The sequence below is a fragment of the Aquarana catesbeiana genome, linkage group LG07 (assembly GCF_042186555.1).
Source record: "Aquarana catesbeiana isolate 2022-GZ linkage group LG07, ASM4218655v1, whole genome shotgun sequence".
Taxonomy (NCBI): Eukaryota; Metazoa; Chordata; class Amphibia; order Anura; family Ranidae; genus Aquarana; species Aquarana catesbeiana.
In genome coordinates, this window is record NC_133330.1 from 246,837,435 (window position 1) to 246,855,757 (window position 18,323).

The window sequence follows — 18,323 nt, forward strand, 5'->3', positions numbered from 1 at the left end:
ACTAGAAAGAATGTCAGGGGTGGGCGGAGTTACACGCATGCGCAGTGTGTATAAAGCGTAACACGCGTGCGTATTACGTATGATCTGTGAGCGGAGGAAGGAGCATTGGAGCCGCCGATCGTAATAACGAAGGTAAGAGACAAACTTGGGCCTATACTGCTTCTAGATTGAGGCCTATATTGTAACAAGATTAGGAGAGTTTGGGCTGACATTAGGGTTTGTCTTGTGTTGTGTCTTGCAGTGAAAATGGATATCTTGAATGATACAGACTTCATGGCAATATTCATTGACATGTTCAGGGAGCTGCCTTGTCTGTGGGAGATCAACCAGGATCAGTCCAGGATTCGCAGAGATCCGGAGCAGCAGATGACATCTATGTCCCCAGGCTGTGGTAATATGACAGGCTGCATTTTCTGGCAGGTCAGACTGAACCCAGGTCATCACTCTCCAGTCTTCCTTCCACGCTTCCTTCCCCCCCAGCTGTGGCTTCTGACGCCCAACCTGGGCCTTCCAGGCAGCAACATGTGGAGGAGCTCAGCTTGAGCCAGGTATAGCATTCCTCTAAATATTTCAGGTTGTCCAATCAATGATGTTAACTAGATGTTAGTTTGGAGTACTAATTTATGATTGTGATTGATGATGCAAAACATTACAACCATGTCCCTTTTTCATACACAGGGAAGTCTCAGCCAGGAGGTGGCCAGGCTGAGCAGGCTGCCTGATATGCAGGTCCCTCCCCTACACCCGCAAAGAGAAAGTGGCAGGAGGAGGAGTACCCTAGAGGAGGCTGCCATAGGCCTCTTTTGAAAGGCTACAGAGGCCCTGGGAGCACCACACACTGTGGAGGAGGACTTTGCTGGCATAATTGCCTGTAAAATGCAGCGGATGGAGGAGGGCCAACAACTCATGTGTGAGTCATTAATTTTGGAGGCTCTCAATAAGGGGTTGAGGGGCCAAATAACATCTGATACCCATCTTTGTGACCTCACACATGGTCCTCCTCCTCCTCCAGGTCCTCCTCCTCCTTCTCCTCCAGGTCCTACTAGTCCTCCTCCTCCTCCAGGTCCTACTCTTCCTCCTGCCACATCTCCAACAGCAGAGCCACAGCAAGGAAGGAAGCGTGGAAGGAAGACCAGAAAGTGATGGCCCTGGGTTCAGTCTGGTCGGCCAAAAGATGCAGCCTCTTGTGGTACCACAGCCTGGGGACACAGATGTCATCTGCTGCTTTCCGGATCTCTGGGACTTCTGGACCAGACTGCACTCCCTTACATTTGGACTCCTCAGGCCACCAATTTTGATGTTCACGAATTGATGTCTGCCCTGGGGGTCCAAGGCTTCGCTAATTTCTCCTGTTTATCCAGCGTTGCCTCCCTCTTTGTTTGGTTCTGATCCCTTAATAAAGGATATTTGGTTTCAATTATACTTGCCTATGTGTGTTTTCCTTCTAAAAGGACAGTTTGTTTGTGAGGATTCAGGTACATTTCAAAAATACAATGTGAAATTAACAAGGGACACCAACACCAAACAATCTCCTTGAGATTAAATAATACAAGATATCAATGGTGTTGTGGTAACTTGACACACAAAACACACACAAAAATATTCTGGAGTAAAACTAAAAATAAAATAAAACAAAGATCAGCCTTTGAAAAAATACAAACTTAAAATAAAAAAAAAATCTGCCTTTAAAAAAAAAAAAAAAAAAAAAAAAAAAACAACACAAACATATTTTTGTCAGATGTGACAAATCAAAATATATTAAGGGATTCCCGATAAATAATAAAGAAATACGTTTGTGAGAAGTCTGTGTGAATATGAGCAGCAAAACTACTTAATTCTTCTCACATTATAAAGAAGAAGAGAGTGCGCTGTATTAAACCATTTTTTGCATTGCACCGTAACGAAAGTGCTGTATCCATTGCGAACACTACGTTTACCAGACCGAGCTGTTCCGTCTCGGAATTTCTTCTGAGCATGCATGGCACATTGTGCGTCAGAACAGGCCACACACGGTCGGAATTGACGTGATCGGATTTTGTTGTCGGAAAATTTTATAGCCTGCTCTCAAACTTTGTGTGTCGGAAAATCCGATGGAAAATGTCCGATGGAGCCCACACACGGTCGGAATTTCCGACAACACGCTCCGTTCGGACATTTTCCATCGGAAAATCCGACTGTGTGTACGGGGCATAAGGCATCCACAGTTGGAGCATACCATATTGTGTCCTCCCCAAACAGGTACAAGGTTAATAAGTGCTTTGTGGGGAGTTTGTCACAGTATTTACAAACTCTGTGGAGAAAAAAATGGAATGCCAGGCACAATGGGAAAGTCTTAGTAACACACTAGTAAGTCTCTTACGTGGGAAGTAATAGCAGTGGATTGCGACTCCTCAGGGGCAAGCTCATTAGTCAATGACTAGAGTGACTTAGAATCAGACAATCTTACCAGCCGATGGTTCAGAAGCTACCAAGGCTGAAGTTGAATAAAATACAGAATCTGCGGGAGAAAACACGAGAGTGATTTGTGGCCTCTACAGTCAGAGTCAGCAAATAACCAAAAAACTAAGGCATGCTGATAGAAGGATGTGTTATCCTGGGCTGGCTCACAGGTTTTTTTTGTTTGCCAATGTCCAACTCTCCTGTAGACAGCGGTGTCATTTGAAGGTAAAAGACTAATGCCCCGTACACACGGTCGGATTTTCCGATGGAAAATGTCCGATCGGAGCGTGTTGTCGGACATTCTGACCGTGTTTGGGCTCCATCGGACATTTTCCATCGGATTTTCCGACACACAAAGTTTGAGAGCAGGCTATAAAATTTTCCGACAACAAAATCCGATCGCTTCAATTCCGACCGTGTGTGGCCTGTTCCGACGCACAAAGTGCCACGCATGCTCAGAAGAAATTCCGAGACGGAACAGCTCGATCTGGTAAACGTAGCGTTCGCAATGGATACAGCACTTTCGTCACGGTGCAATGTTAAAAATGGTTTAATACAGCGCACTCTCTTCTTCTTTATAATGTGAGAAGAATGAAGTGGTTTTGCTGCTCATATTCACACAGACTTCTCACAAACTTCTTTCTTTATTATTTATCGGGATTCCCTTAATATATTTTGATTTGTCACATCTGACAAAAATATTTTTTTTTTTTTTTTTTAAAGGCAGATTTTTTTTTTATTTTCGGTTTGTATTTTTTCCAAGGCTGATTTTTGTTTTATTTTATTTTTTGTTTTAGGGCTCAGAACCAAACAAAGAGGGAGGCAACGCTGGATAAACAGCAGAAATTAGCGAAGCCTTGGACCCCCAGGGCAGACATCAATTCTTGAACATCAAAATTGGTGGCCTGAGGAGTCCATATGTAAGGGAGTGCAGTCTGGTCCAGAAGTCCCAGAGATCCAGAAAGCAGCAGATGACCTCTGTGTCCCCAGGCTGTGGTACCACAAGAGGCTGCATCTTTTGCCAGACCAGACTGGATCCAGGGTCCTCACTTTCTGGTATTCCTTCCACGCTTCCTTCCTGGCTGTGTCTTTGCTGTTGGAAATGTGGCAGGAGGAGGAGTAGAACCTGGAGGAGGAGGAGGACTAGAAGGACCTGGAGGAGGAGGAGGAGGAGTAGTAGGACCTGGAGGAGGAGGAGGACCATGTGTGAGGTCACAAATGTGGGTCTCAGATGTTATTTGGGCCCTCAACCCCTTATTGAGAGCTTCCAACATTAATGACTCACACATGAGTTGTTGGCCCTCCTCCATCCGCTGCATTTTACAGGTAATTATGGCAGCAAAGTCCTCCTCCACGGTGTGTGGTGCTCCCAGGGCCTCTGTAGCCTTCCAAAAGAGGCCTATAGAAGCCTCCTCCAGGGTACTCCTCTTCCTGCCACTTTCTCTTTGCAGGTATAGGGGAGGGACCTGCATATCAGGCAGCCTTCTCGACCCGGCCACCTCCTGGCTGAGACTTCCCTGAGTATGAAAAAGGGACATGGTTGTAATGTTTTGCATCATCAACCACAATCATAAATTAGTACTCCAAACTAACATCTAGTTAACATCACTGATTGGACAACCTGAAATATTTAGAGGAATGCTATACCTGGCTCAATCTGGGCTCCTCCACATGTTGCTGCCTGGAAGGCCCAGGTTGGGCGTCAGAAGCCTCAGCTGGGGGGGAAGGAAGCGTGGAAGGAAGACTGGAGAGTGCTGGCCTGGGTTCAGTCTGGCCTGCCAGAAAATGCAGCCTGTCATAGTACCACATCCTGGGGACATAGATGTCATCTGCTGCTCCGGATCTCTGCGAATCCTGGACTTTCTTGCGCTCCCTTAGATATGTGCTCCTCAGGCCACCAATTAGGATCTTCAAATATGTGATATCTGTCGTGGGGATCACCTGCTTCACAATTTCCAACAATTGATCCAGCGCTGCCTTCCTCTTTGTTTGGTTCTTATAATGTGGGTGGTTGATCTCCCACAGACAAGGCAGCTCCATGAACATGTCAATGAATATTGCCATGAAGTCGGTATCGTTCAAGATATCCATTTTCACTGCAAAACACAACACAAGACAAACCCTAATGTCAGCCAAAACTCTCCTAATCTTGTTACAATATAGGCCTCAATCTAGAAGCAGTATAGGCCCAGTTTGTCTCTTACCTTCGTTCTTACGATCCACGCCTCCGATACTCCTTCCTCCGCTCACAATTCGTACGTAATACGCACGCGTGTTACGCTTTATACACACTGCGCATGCCTGTAACTCCGCCCGCCCCTGACGTTCTTTCTAGTCTATTCCCCGCCCCTTTTCGTTCGGCGCAGTGGGGGAAGAGCACATGACGGAGACACAGCAGGTGCGTGCTAATTACAGGAACGAGGAGGAGGAGGAGGAAAGCCTGGATCCGGACACATCCCGATCCAGAAGGAGATTTAAGGCCTCAAATATGACCTTTGGGGAGATGTTATAGATGGTGGACATCCTGAAGATGTATGGACCTTACCCCAACCCCAATGTCAGAAAGGCCAAGATCATGGCGAAAGTGGTCAGGAGTCTGCACCGGAATTTCGGGGTACGACGATCGAAAGATCAGCTCAGGAAGCGGTGGTCGGACCTGAAATTACGAGAACATGAGCAGTACAGAAAGATCCGGAGAGTGCTGCAAAAAAGTAAGTAGTTGTGCTGTGTTCCTATTCTTTATGTTTATTACGTTCGTGCTGCTCCATGTGCTTTTCTTAAAAGTGTACATTTTAAAATTTCATGTTCATGGGCACATTATTCGTTCGTATCAAACATTTTTCTTTCGGCCTATAAAACATCTTTACCCTGGATGCCTGCATACTTAGATGTGCCTATTTTAATCATCAACCATGTGAGTTGCTAAATGTTGTACCTTCATTAAATGTAACCATATTGTTACACTTAGAGGGACCTCTCTTCTCTCTTATACCCTCCAGCTCCTGCTGGATTTTGCTTCTAATTGTGGAGGCTACCATTTGTGAATGGACATTTTATGGCTACACACGCTATCACATATAATCTATGCTATAATCTTTTTATATGAGGATTTATGAATAAATAGTTGTGGAACGAATCATCTGAGTTTCCATTATTTCTTATGGAGAAATTCGCTTTGATATACAAGTGCTTTGGATTACAAGCATGCTTCCGGAACGAATTATGCTCGCAATCCAAGGTTTTACTGTATTTAGCATTACTGGAAGAGATGCCGAGTTTGCTGCGTGACATGAGACCACAAAAACTGAAGCATGATGGGCAGTAATGAAGTCACTTTCCTCCTGTACTCAGCATCCCGCCAATATTCTGGTATGTGTGCCCCTCCTGCTCATACTTACATTATTCCCCTTCTCTTGCAGCAGCTTCAAGTTCTCTTTGCATTGCTTCAGCTCTTCAAGCATTGTTTGCTTTTCTTGTTCCGTCTTTTCAAAAGTCACTTTTAGCTCAGATAGCTTATTCTGGGTGTCCGCATGCTGCAAAACCAGAGGAGAAAATTCGACATGCCTTACTCAAAACGATCACCGTAAATATGTGACATATATACTTATCCTTACTGCTACTAATGAAAGTAGTAGGCTGAATGGTAATTGTCATATTGTAAATTATATACATATGTATATTATATGTGACCCTGTTGCTAAAAATCACAAAATGCAACCAACAGCCCCTTTACAGAGGAAGGCAAATCCATTCTTCACTGCTATCCTAAATTTCCCACTGTATCGGAAAGCCCATCAACCACAATCTTCTCCCTGCCCCCTTCCTTCTCCAGGACAGCTATTCTTTCCATGGGCTGCCATGTCATTACATGCCATGTGCTCGCATCTCTGCAAAACAGTGAAAATTAGGCTCACCGACTGCCATAACCATGTGCATTCAGTAGTTTTTTTGTGTTTTGTTAGTAGGGGCTGCTTGCTTGCGGCAACAAGGTCAGTTTAAAGGATCACAGTACTCTATACTGCAAGCATTTTTTTTTTTTGATAAAAACTTTTTTAAAAAGCTGCTTTAAAAGGGAACCTACCAGGTCATAGATTTGGTGGATGGCTTTGATAACCTGTATTTGGATGAATGTTCCAGGGCTGTCATCCAAGTTGCTTCACTACTTAGGCCTGGTTCACATCTATGCGGCTCTCTGAGCTGCATTTGCACAGCCCCTTCAATTGAATAGGCTGCTGTACCTGTGTTTCATGGAGGAAAATGCTTCCTAAAACATTATTAAAAGGCATTCAGAGGTAAATCGCATAGTGCAAACACATCTACAAAATGTAAAGGCTTCTGTGAATGGGCAGCAGAGGGGAGGGGTGGACATAGCTGCTGTGTGTGCTTCTCTCCTCTCACAGGAAAGGATCTCTGGGAGTACAATAAACCTGTCAGACATAAGTAAGACCCCTTTCACACTGAGGCAGTTTTCAGGCACGTGAAAAAAACCTCTAAAATGCACCTGAAAACTGCCTCAAAGTCTGTGCAATGAGTGCTTTCACACTCAGGCGGTATGCTTGCGGGACATTAGAAAAAATCGTGAGAGCCACATGAAGTTTCCTCCAATGCCATCACAACTGAATCATTATGATTAATGCATTATGCAAAAAATTAAAACGGAGTTCACATCATACTTTTGTTTATTAAAAGTCAACAGCTACAAAAAGTGTAGCTGCTGACCTTTAATAAAAATGGTCACTTACCTGTCCCACAGTCCAACGGAGCCCTCGCCCGCACTGTGTTTTCCCCATCTCCTTCCTCGGTGGCACCAGCATCTCTACTATGGGCACCCAGGTGGGACAGCTTGCGGCTTCACAGCCGGGTGCCCACTGCGCATACGCGAGCGGCTCTGCACTCCGTGGCTGTCCTGAAGTCTTCTAGGACCTGTTATATGTCCCAGAAGATTTCAGAAGGGAGAGCTTCCACTTCCTATTGCCTAGGCAACTGGAATGGAAGTGGGAGCAGGTGCCTATCAAAATCAGGTACCTGCTACCCCCCCCCCCCCCCCAAAAGCTCAGTTTCACAAACAGGACCCGGGGAGGAGGCCTTAAAGTGGAAGTTCCACTTTTGGGTGGAACTCAGTTTTAAGTTCCTATTGCATAATATATCAGCCTTTTTTCCCACATATAGGATTGTAGAACAAATGGGGATTGCATCATTTTTTTAAATATAACATGGTGCAAATGGGACCAGCCCAAAAATTTCCCAGCCCTGTGACAGCATGTGGAGGTTTTTCTTCCCTGCAGCTTTTGAGACCGGCAAGGCTGTAGGGGTGGTGGGGGGGGTGTCTGCCTGCAGAGCCACGCAGTTCCTTTACAAAAATCTGTGAATGAATAAACTACAAGTCTCTTCTACAATGATCACAGATGGACTTGAAGCTCTCAATAGAACAGGAGTACAGTAGTCGCTGCACAAGTAGGTCACTGACATTTCCTCTAGTTCCTCAGCTGAAAGGCTGCACACCACAGTATGGACAGAGAGATGAGAAAGCCTGCAGAAACCTGGCATTACACCTATGATCCACTGGCCGTGGGAGCAATGCTTTGCAGGGTCCTATGCAAAAGAAAAAAAATGCTATTTTTTCCTGCAAATATAGAGTATGTGCATTTATTATTATTTATTTATTTTTGTAAAAGGAGGACTTAGCAGGCTTCTTCTCTTCATGCTATCATTTGGTCAATTGCACATGTACTATATAAGAGGACAAATCCATAGAGCCCGATAACCAGTGAAACTAAAACGAATGCGTAATTTTTTCACATTAATTTAGATGGATAATACCTGTCCTCAGCTGCTTAAAGAATCTTACTGGTTCTTGGACCTGCATTGCTCTTCCAATTCCATTGTCCTTCAACACACTAAGCACTGTTTGCTCTATACTGCCCTGTCTCACCTCTTGCTGAATGCTGTGTACATGATTTTCTGCCTCTTTCACATGAGTTTTTAAGTCGGCTGCCTCTTGCTGACTTTGCTCTTTGAGAGAGCCCACCTGCTTTTCAAGCTCTTTCCGGGTGATTTTCAGGACACCTAGGTTACTTGTGAGGTCTTGGGACTGCTTCTGGGAACTACAAAGTATACAGAGAGGCAATGATTGGCTTGGAAAAAAAAAATAATGCATCCATTTGAATAGGTTATCAGTGGGCTTAAAACAAACACACACCAACCCATGATAAAGCAATTATTTAACTGAAGTGAAATTTTGGCTATTTTCGGTTAGTTTATCACACTGCTCTAGCCTTCACTGCATAACAAATAAGCCACATTATACAAAAAAGAAAACGAAACATTTAAGCAATCTGTTTCAGGGTCTGAAATTTGTCTGTAAGACATCTGTCCTCAAAAGATTAAGGATGAACTCCCAAAATACAGCTCACAACTAAGTTTAAAAACATACATATATACATATACATATATATATATATATATATATATATATATATATATATATATATATATATATATATATATACATACACACACAATTGTGCTCATAAGTTTACACACCCTGGAAGAATTTATGATTTCTTGGCCATTTTTCAGAGAATGTGAATGATAACACAAAAACATTTCTTTCACTCATGGTTAGTGTTTGGCTGAAGCCAAACTGTGTTTACTCTTTTTAAATCATAACGGCAACAGAAACCACCCAAATGTCCCTGATCAAAAGTTTACATACCCTGGTGATTTTGGCCTGACAACATGCACACAAGTTGACACAAAGGGGTTTGAATGGCTATTAAAGGTAACTAACTATCCTCATCTGTGATCTGTTTGCTTGTAATTAGTGTGTGTGTATAAAAGGTCAATGAGTTTCTGGACTCCTGACAGACCCTTGCATCTTTCATCCAGTGCTGCACTGACGTTTCTGGATTCTGAGTCATGGGGAAAGCAAAAGAATTGTAAAAGGATCTGTGGGAAAAGGTAGTTGAACTGTATAAAACAGTAAAGGGATATAAAAAGATATCCAAGGAATTGAGAATGCCAATTAGCAGTGTTCAAACTCTAATCAAGAAGTGGAAAATGAGGGGTTCTGTTGAAACCAAATCACGGTCAGGTAGACCAACTAAAATTTCAGCCAAAACTTCCAGGAAAATTGTTCAGAATGCAAAGAAAAACCCACAAATAACTTCAGGTGAAATACAGGACTCTCTGAAAACATGTGGTGTGGATGATTCAAGATGCACAATAAGGAGGCACTTGAAGAAAGATAGGCTGCATGGTCGAGTTGCCAGAAGAAAGCCATTACTACACAAATGACACAAAGTATCCCACTTACAATATACCAAACGACACAGAGACAAGCCTCAAACCTTCTGGCACAAAGTCATTTGGAGTGATGAGGCCAAAATGTAGCTTTTTAGCCACAACCATAAACGCTTTGGAAAGAAGTCAACAAGGCCTATGATGAAAGGTACAGAGGTGGATCGCTGATGTTTTGGGGATGTGTGAGCTACAAAGGGCACAGGAAATTTGGTCATAATTGTTGGCAAGATGAATGCAGTATGTTATCAAAAAATACTGGAGGAACATTTGCATTCATCAGCCAGGAAGTTGCGCATGGGACGTACTTGGAAATTCCAACATGACAAGGATCCAAAACACAAGGCCAAGTAGACCTGTCATTGGCTACAGCAGAACAAAGTGAAGGTTCTGGAGTATCTCAGTCTCCTGACCTCAATATCATTGAGCCACTCTGGGGAGATCTCAAACGTGCAGTTCATGCAAGACAGTTCAAGAATTTACAGGAACTGGAGGCTTTTTGCCAAGAGGAATGGGCAGCTTTACCATCTGAGAAGTTAAACAGCCTCATCCACAAATACCACAAAAGACTTCAAGCTGTCATTGATGTTAAAGGGGGCAATACACAGTATTAAGAACTGAGCTATGTAAACTTTTGTTCAGGGTCTTTAAGGTAGTTTCTGTTGCCATTATGATTTTAAAAGAGTAAACACAGTTGATTGATAATAAATGGCTTCAGCCAAACACTAACCATGAATGAAAGAAAAGTTTTTGTTATCATTCATATTCTCAGAAAAATGGCCAAGAAATCATAAATTATTAAATAAAAATGTAAACTCCATAAGCACAACCGTATATATATATATATATATATATATATATATATATATATACTGTTCTTCTTGTTAAAGTGGATACACAGGCCTTATAATGATTTATACCTACAGGCAAGCCTATAAGGCAGCTTACCTCTAGGTACAGTAAATATCTCCTAAACAATTAGGAGATATTTACTTCAGTATTGCCAGGGATGTAATCGGCACATGCGCACTGCGCTCTCAATGGGCGGCGTGCCGTCCACACACAGGTGTGCCAACTCCTGCACACATCAAGTGGTCACAGCCCATGAACCCGGAAGGAAGACTGATTGTGAATAGAAGCCCGGGGGAGCTATGTCTAAGCTCCGCTGGAGGGCTTTGTTTTCAAGTAAGCCTTTCATAATGTGTTATTATGCGAAGATTTTTTTTTTATGCTTTTTTATTTTTTTACTTTTTTGCGGTTTACTACCGCTTTAAAAGAAAGTCTTATTATCCCAGGCATCTCTGCTAGAGAGCACAGACAAGCATGTGGCCTCACTAGATACGGAAGGTACTGGAGATATCCCACTATTGGTATTTTCATACAGTTCATTTCTAGATCTCTTATTTTTACAGTATCAAAGACAGATTTCCATCAGATTAAAATAGGACTTTAGTGGTATCTCAAAGAACAATATATTTAAGACATTCAAATATATTTAAAGTGATACTAAAGGCTTGCTTTCTTTTCTTTAAAAATAAAAAAACATCTTATACTTACCTGCTCTGTGAAATTTGCACTGGATCTCCTCTTCTCGGGTCCCCAGCCGGCACTCCTGGCCCATCCCTCCCCTCCCTCCTGTTGAGTGCCCCCCTCAGCCCCACCCCCTCTCTTTCCCCTGATTGGCTAACTGACTTTGATTGACAGCAGAAGGAGCCAATGGCAGCACTGGTGTGTCTCAGCCAACCAGGAGGGAGAGTCCCGGGTGGCCGAGGCAATCGTGCACATCGCTGAATAGAGATAGGACTCAGGTAAGTATTAGGAAGGCTGCTACACACAGAAGGCTTTTTATCTTAATGCATAGAATACATTAAGTGAAAAAAACCTTCTGCCTTAACAACCACTTTAAATACAAATCCATAAAATTATCCTTTTTTAAAAAAAATATTTATCTTGGCATTCGAGGTCCCTTTCTTCAAGCCCTGAAATCTCTTTATTCCAACCCCACATCGCAGATCCAACTGGCTTCCTTCACATCTCGTTCGTTCCCCATGTCCAATGGAACTAGACAGGGTTGTCCCCTATCCCCCTTATCTTTATCTTGTGTCTGGAGCCTTTGGCGGAGGCTATCAGATCCCACCCTGACATAAGAGGGGTTCTCATGCGTCAAAGGGAGTACAAACTATCCCTATTTGCTGATGATGTACTCCTTACCCTAACTAATCCTCATATCTCCCTACTATCCCTCCAGGCCTTACTGTCCCAATTTGGCTCCCTTTCTGGATACAAGGTTAATACATCAAAAACTGAAGCCCTGCCTCTTCACATATCTCCAGATGACCTCCTAATGCTTAAAAAATCATACCCATATCATTGGTGCACAACATCTCTCAAATATCTAGGGGTTCAACTTACGCCTACATACTCGTCCCTTTATTCGACCAACTACCTCCCCCTGTTTAGGAATATAAACGCCATACTGACTCGTTGGAATCTTCTCCCGATATCCTGGATAGGTAGAATTAATGTGCTAAAGATGTCCATTATGCCAAATTTGCTATATTTCTTCGAAATGCTTCCGGTTTCCATCCCCATGGCACAGTTGAAATTACTTAAAAGGTGGTTTCTTAGCTTTATATGGGGAGGAGGAGCCCATAGAGTGGCCAGCTTGGTGGTCTTCTCCCCTAGAAGTCAGGGGGGTATGGGGGCCCCGGGCGTTTATAAATACTACTTAGCCTCCCACCTCCGTGCAGTAGTGGCCTTGTCCAGTCTGAGACCCTCAAGCCGATAGGCAGAGATTGAGATGGGATCTCTTTTTCCGACCCATTCATGCTCCCTAGTCTGGTCCCCTGAGTTGAATTCAGACCTAAGGCTTTGGGGTCTCTGCCTGGGTCCCATGCTATTCTCACTCAAGATATGGCATTCTTGCCTCCCCAAGTTCTCTCTCTTTTCCATATGTCCCCCCTCTCTAATGTACCTTTTAATCCTTTAATCCCTGATAGCCTCTCACATCCCCATATGTTCCCCTGGGCTAGGGAAGGTATGTTTCAACTCCGACACTTTGTCAACCCAGTCTCCCGCAAACTCCGATCCTTCAAAGACCTTCAATCTAATAGCCAAATCCCAAATCATTTGCTATGCTCATACCTCTAAATCACTCACTATCTTTCGAAACTCTCCCCCACACTTATCCTCGTCAAGCCAACGTCCTTTGAACTTTTATGCTCTCAGGGTCCATACCAAACACGACTCATTTCTAATATATACCAAATTCTCCAGGAAAATGCCCCTCTCTCAATAGCTCCCCACTCCTATATGAACAAATGGGCGCAACTTACCCAACAACAAATTTCTGACATACAGTGGGCTAAAATCTGGTCCTCAACCTCTAAGATTTCTCGGTATATAGCACAGAAGGAGACAGCATATAAAGTCTTATATTTTTGGTATAGGACCCCGGAGGTTATACACCGTTATGATCCCTCTCTCTCCCCTCTATGTTGGAGAGGTGGGAAGATTAGGGGGAATCAATACCACATCTTTTGGCAATGTGAATTGATTGTTCCTTTTTGGTCCAAGGTGCTAACAGTGCTCCAGCAAATATTCAATGCCCATTTCCCTATGGACCCAGTACACTTCCTTTTGGGTCTCCCATTCCCAGACCTGGGGAAGGCCTCGAACAGGCTCACCTCCTCTATCTTGCTAGCGGGAAAATGAGCTATACCCGCCTGCTGATTGTCTACAAATCCCCCAACCCAAGAACAGCTCCTGCAAGGTATTAGGGACATACGCAAAATGGAGCACTTGACGGCTTTGGTGGAAGACACGTCAGATAGGTTTGACAGGATTTGGGCTCCCTGGGATAGTTCGTCCTTTGGCTCACCTCTTTAGTTATTTGAGGCCCCCTGGTGGACCAGGTGTCGAGTGGTTCCGTACTTCCCTTACGGACTTGCTCTCATATAATACCTGACACCTACTCCATTCTGTCCTTGCTCTAAATATTTACTTTGTATAACCATGTGATTTATCTGACAATGCCTTATTTTATGTTTTTTTTTCTTTTTGAATTTCTTCTGATTATTATTTATTATAATTTTTGATCCCTTTGTTCACGTTTTTTTTTTATATACCTCTGCGTGTACAATCTTCATGTTATAGTGTATTCACACTGTTGGATATATGCCTGTTTTCTTTGAAAAATGTTTCAATAAAAATACAATTTATAAAAAAAAAAAAAATGTATCAAATATGAAATTCATAATGGCATTATCCTTGAAGGAATTGAATATTGGACGCCATAAAGCAGTGCATCTGCGAGCTCACGGATTTTAGGCGTGCATGGCTCTCATGAAAAACTTGTGTATTTTGCATAAATGTAATGCCCCGTACACATGATTGGAATTGCCGCCAGCAAAAGACAGATGTGAGCTTTTAGGAAAATGCGACCGTGTGTATGCTCCATCAGACTTTTGCTGGCAGGTTTTCTATTTTTCGGTCGGAAAAAGTTCCTATCCGAAAAAGCGATCGTCTGTATGCAATTCGGACGCGAAAAAAATCACGCATGCTCAGAAACAATTTGACGCATGCTCAGAAGCATTGAACTTCATTTTCATGGCTCGTCATAGTGTTGTACGTCACCACGTTCTTGAAAGTTCAGAGAACTTTTGTGTGACCATGTGTATGCAAGACAAGCTTGAGTGGAATCCCGTTGGAAAAGCCATCATATCTTTTTCCGACCAAAATCCCGATCGTGTGTACGCGGCATTAGAATAGGATTAATCTCCATTAACTTCAAGAGTAACCTCATTATGATAAATTAAAGATCCGCACTTAGGAGATTAAAGAGTTGCAGCCTCCCCCTGATTAGTTCCCAATGGGACCTATTTGGATATGTAAAGGAAAGTGGGGAAATGGCGCTACCCTGAAATGACACAATATATATGTGTAAATAAACTAAAATAAATAAATAATGTATACCCCAAAATATTTATACATAAACGTGTGTGCAACCTATATATGTTGAACAGGTTTTAAAATTGGTGAGATATATAAGTGCGTGAACATAGTATGGACGTGAAATAGACTGTATCAAAAGTTATAACAGTGCATACACCCTAATAATATACAAAACCACAGTAAAGGTAAATACATAAGTGTCCGAAAAAAAAAAAATATATATATATATAGTCCAATTCCCTCTCTTCCAGATGAGGTTATTTGTAAGAAAAATACTATAACCAAAAAAATGCGTGTATATATGTGCAAATATATTTTTAAAATATATTTTTATAAAAAAGCCTTTTTAGATCATATAAGGTGTATTTTCATAATCCAGACTGGGGTATCAAGAGTGTCTCTCCCAGCGTGTATGCTCCAAAATAAAAAAAGAAAAAACCAGTGACTTCTGTGTACATAGAATTTGGTGACTCAGGTGCTCCCCCAGTGTGTCCCCACTCACCAGAAGTAGTCACTCCTACAGGGGTAGTAGGCATAGAGTGGGTGGCTTTAAATGGATAATCCCTTTGGATGTCCCAGCTGGTATTCTGCATCTCCGTTAGCCTGCACCAGTAGTCCGGTCCAGGGCCCCCCGCATATGCTCCAGGCCAGGGCACCTCCGTTTCCTTTACCGCACAAGTCAATCCTCTCCTCCCAGGAAAAACAAGGGACTCCCGTAGTGTAGTATGCTCGATTTATTTTAAAAACTTTAATCCATAAAAATGATTAACAACAAACCCAGTACGGCACGGATACATGCAGAGTAGGACCAGGAAGCTAATCCTATGCGTGCGTCCCAATTGCGTTCCAGGCCAAGACTTCCGGGTGTGACGTGTGAGCGTGACTCCGCTTACGCGTTTCGTCATAGGACGTTTTCGAAGACGGTGTCAACACTTCACGCTCCACACTTCATATAGACCCGCGGACTCCGTAATGCCTCCCCTCTGCTGGTAACTGACAAATCAGCATTACGGGGCGGTCCCAGATATGCCGGTCAAGGGATAATTAGGCTAACCAGAGCCGCTTGTGTATATGTGATATCAAACAGAGGTATTACCTCGCACAGCCATTAGCCAGATATAAATCTATGTATATACAACATGATAATGGATACATAAGATCCTCCTTCTGTCCCAAACCATAAGGATAATATTGCCATATTAGTAGTGTGCATCTCAAGCGCCAAATTGTATAAATTTATAAAAACAAAATTAATATAATGAAAAATTAATATGGTAAAAAATGTTTTGAATAAACCATAAAAATATTAAATAATGAAAAAATTATAAAAATATATAATAGTAAAAATACATGTTAAAATTTATAATACAGGAAGAGGCAATTCATTGAGTTATTGCTTCATATCAATGTAGTGCGGGTAAACCATAACACTACAAGGATAAAAGGTAAGTTCCTTACAAAATTTGCTTTATATCACTCTCCCATCCCTTATAGCGGGCATGGAGACCAAGGTTGTTAATGTTGTACCTGAATTAGGGCTTGGACTTAGCTTTATGGTTCATATGTAAGGGTATGTGGTAATAATTATAATACAAAGGGATAACTCCCAAAATATGGTCATGCATAAATATGTGTCTATAGGGGGTGTTTATACATATATCTAGATGTAAACTGCCTTGTATATGGGCTACTTAAACAGAAAAGCCTCCATACTGTAAACTCTCCTATTTATGAGTTCTAGCCAACATATCCACCCTGGATAGGATTTCCAATACCATATTATTATACATTACTCCTGTACATAAAAGGGGGCCAGTGATGGACCACCTCCCATGGGTATGGATATATGGGTAAACTAGACAGTTAGATATTAATTGCTGGACCCCATAGCTTAATGTTATATAGCATCCTTACCTACACCCCATATTTCCATGTCTACCAGTGTTCATCCTATTTCCAATGTTCAGGGGTTTGCTATGTAGCAGTTCAGGTCAATGTCTAGGTTCAATCCTTTAGGGGCAAGAGATCCCAGCTGGTATATCCAGCTGGTTTCATTCCTGGAAATTAGGGTTTCTCTGTTGCCCCCCTCCAATGGTCTTGTACTGAATCAATACCATAAAAGATGAGCCCACTAGGATCTCTTCTCTCAAAGTGCCTAGACAGACTATGATTGGGGAACCCCTTTCTAATATTCTTAATATGTTCCCTAATGCGAACAAAGAGGGGGCGAGTGGTTCTGCCCACATACTGGAGGTGGCAAGGGCATTCTATAATGTACGTAACGTGTGTGCTACGACATGTGATTAATTTATTAATGCGATATTCTTTATGGTCAGTACATGATTTAAATGAAATCTTCTTTCTCAGTTGCCTTTTGGTGGCTTTACAAGGCAGACATCTTTGGCATCTGAAGAACCCTTTCAGGTCAGGGCAGATTTTGATTGGTTTCGGGGGGTCTATGACATTCCGTACTAAGTAGTTCCTTAAACTGGGTGCCTTCCTATACACAAATTTGGGTTTTACAGGCAGGATTTTGGATAGGATAAGATCTTCCTTAAGGATCGGCCAGTATTTTTTCACTATTCGTTCAAAATCTTTATATTGACTATTGAACCCATTTATGAAGGCTATATCAGCTTGTTTGTTCTTATTTCTATTCTTATTTTTCTTATTTTGGAATAAGGTGTTTCTATCCATTTCCATAATTTCTGCTTTTAATTTTAGGAGTCTCTCAGTTGCATAGCCCTTTTCTTGGAATCTTGTAATTAGAATATCGGACTGATTGCTAAAATCTTCACGTGTGTCGCAATTCTGGCGTATTCGCAACAATTGTCCCTTGGGGATATTGGACTTCCCCCGTGGGTGATGACAGCTCGAGGTGGGAATATACCCATTTCGGTCGGTGGTTTTGAAGAATATACGGGTAGATAATGTATCCCCAACTTTAAAGATCTCCAGGTCCAAATAGTCAATCTTGTCGTAACTCCATTTTCCAGTAAACGTGATACCGTACTTATTTATATTTAGATCCTGAAGGAATTTATTAAAGCTATACTGTGTGTCATCCCATAGTATGATTAGGTCATCTATGTATCTTCTATACATCTTGATCTGGGGTATATCCTTACTGTAAATGTACTTCTCTTCCCACATATCCATGAATAGGTTAGCTACGCTGGGAGCGTAGCGAGCTCCCATTGCGACACCCTTTGTTTGTACAAAATACTTCTTGTCATACCAGAAGTAGTTACATTCCATGGCTAGTTTCAGGCCCTCTAGAATGTAATCAATCTGTTGTTGCTTCATCCTTGTGTTAGTGTGTAGTGCTATTTCGACTCCCCGAAGTCCATCCATTTGCTCAATACTTGTGTACAGAGAATTGACGTCTATTGTCACAAGCAGCCAGTGTTCTGCACCTTTTATCTCTACAAATACACACCAGAGATACGAAGAAAATCTACAACCTGGAATCAGGAGAGACTACCACCAGGAAAGAAACATGGGACCCACATACAGGAATACAGAAAGAGAAAACAGACAAGAGGAAGACAAGGAGGCAAGAAGAAGAAAAAAGCCGCAAAATTATTAGGCCAAGGGATTTTTAATCTTAGTAATGTACAGTTTACACAAGA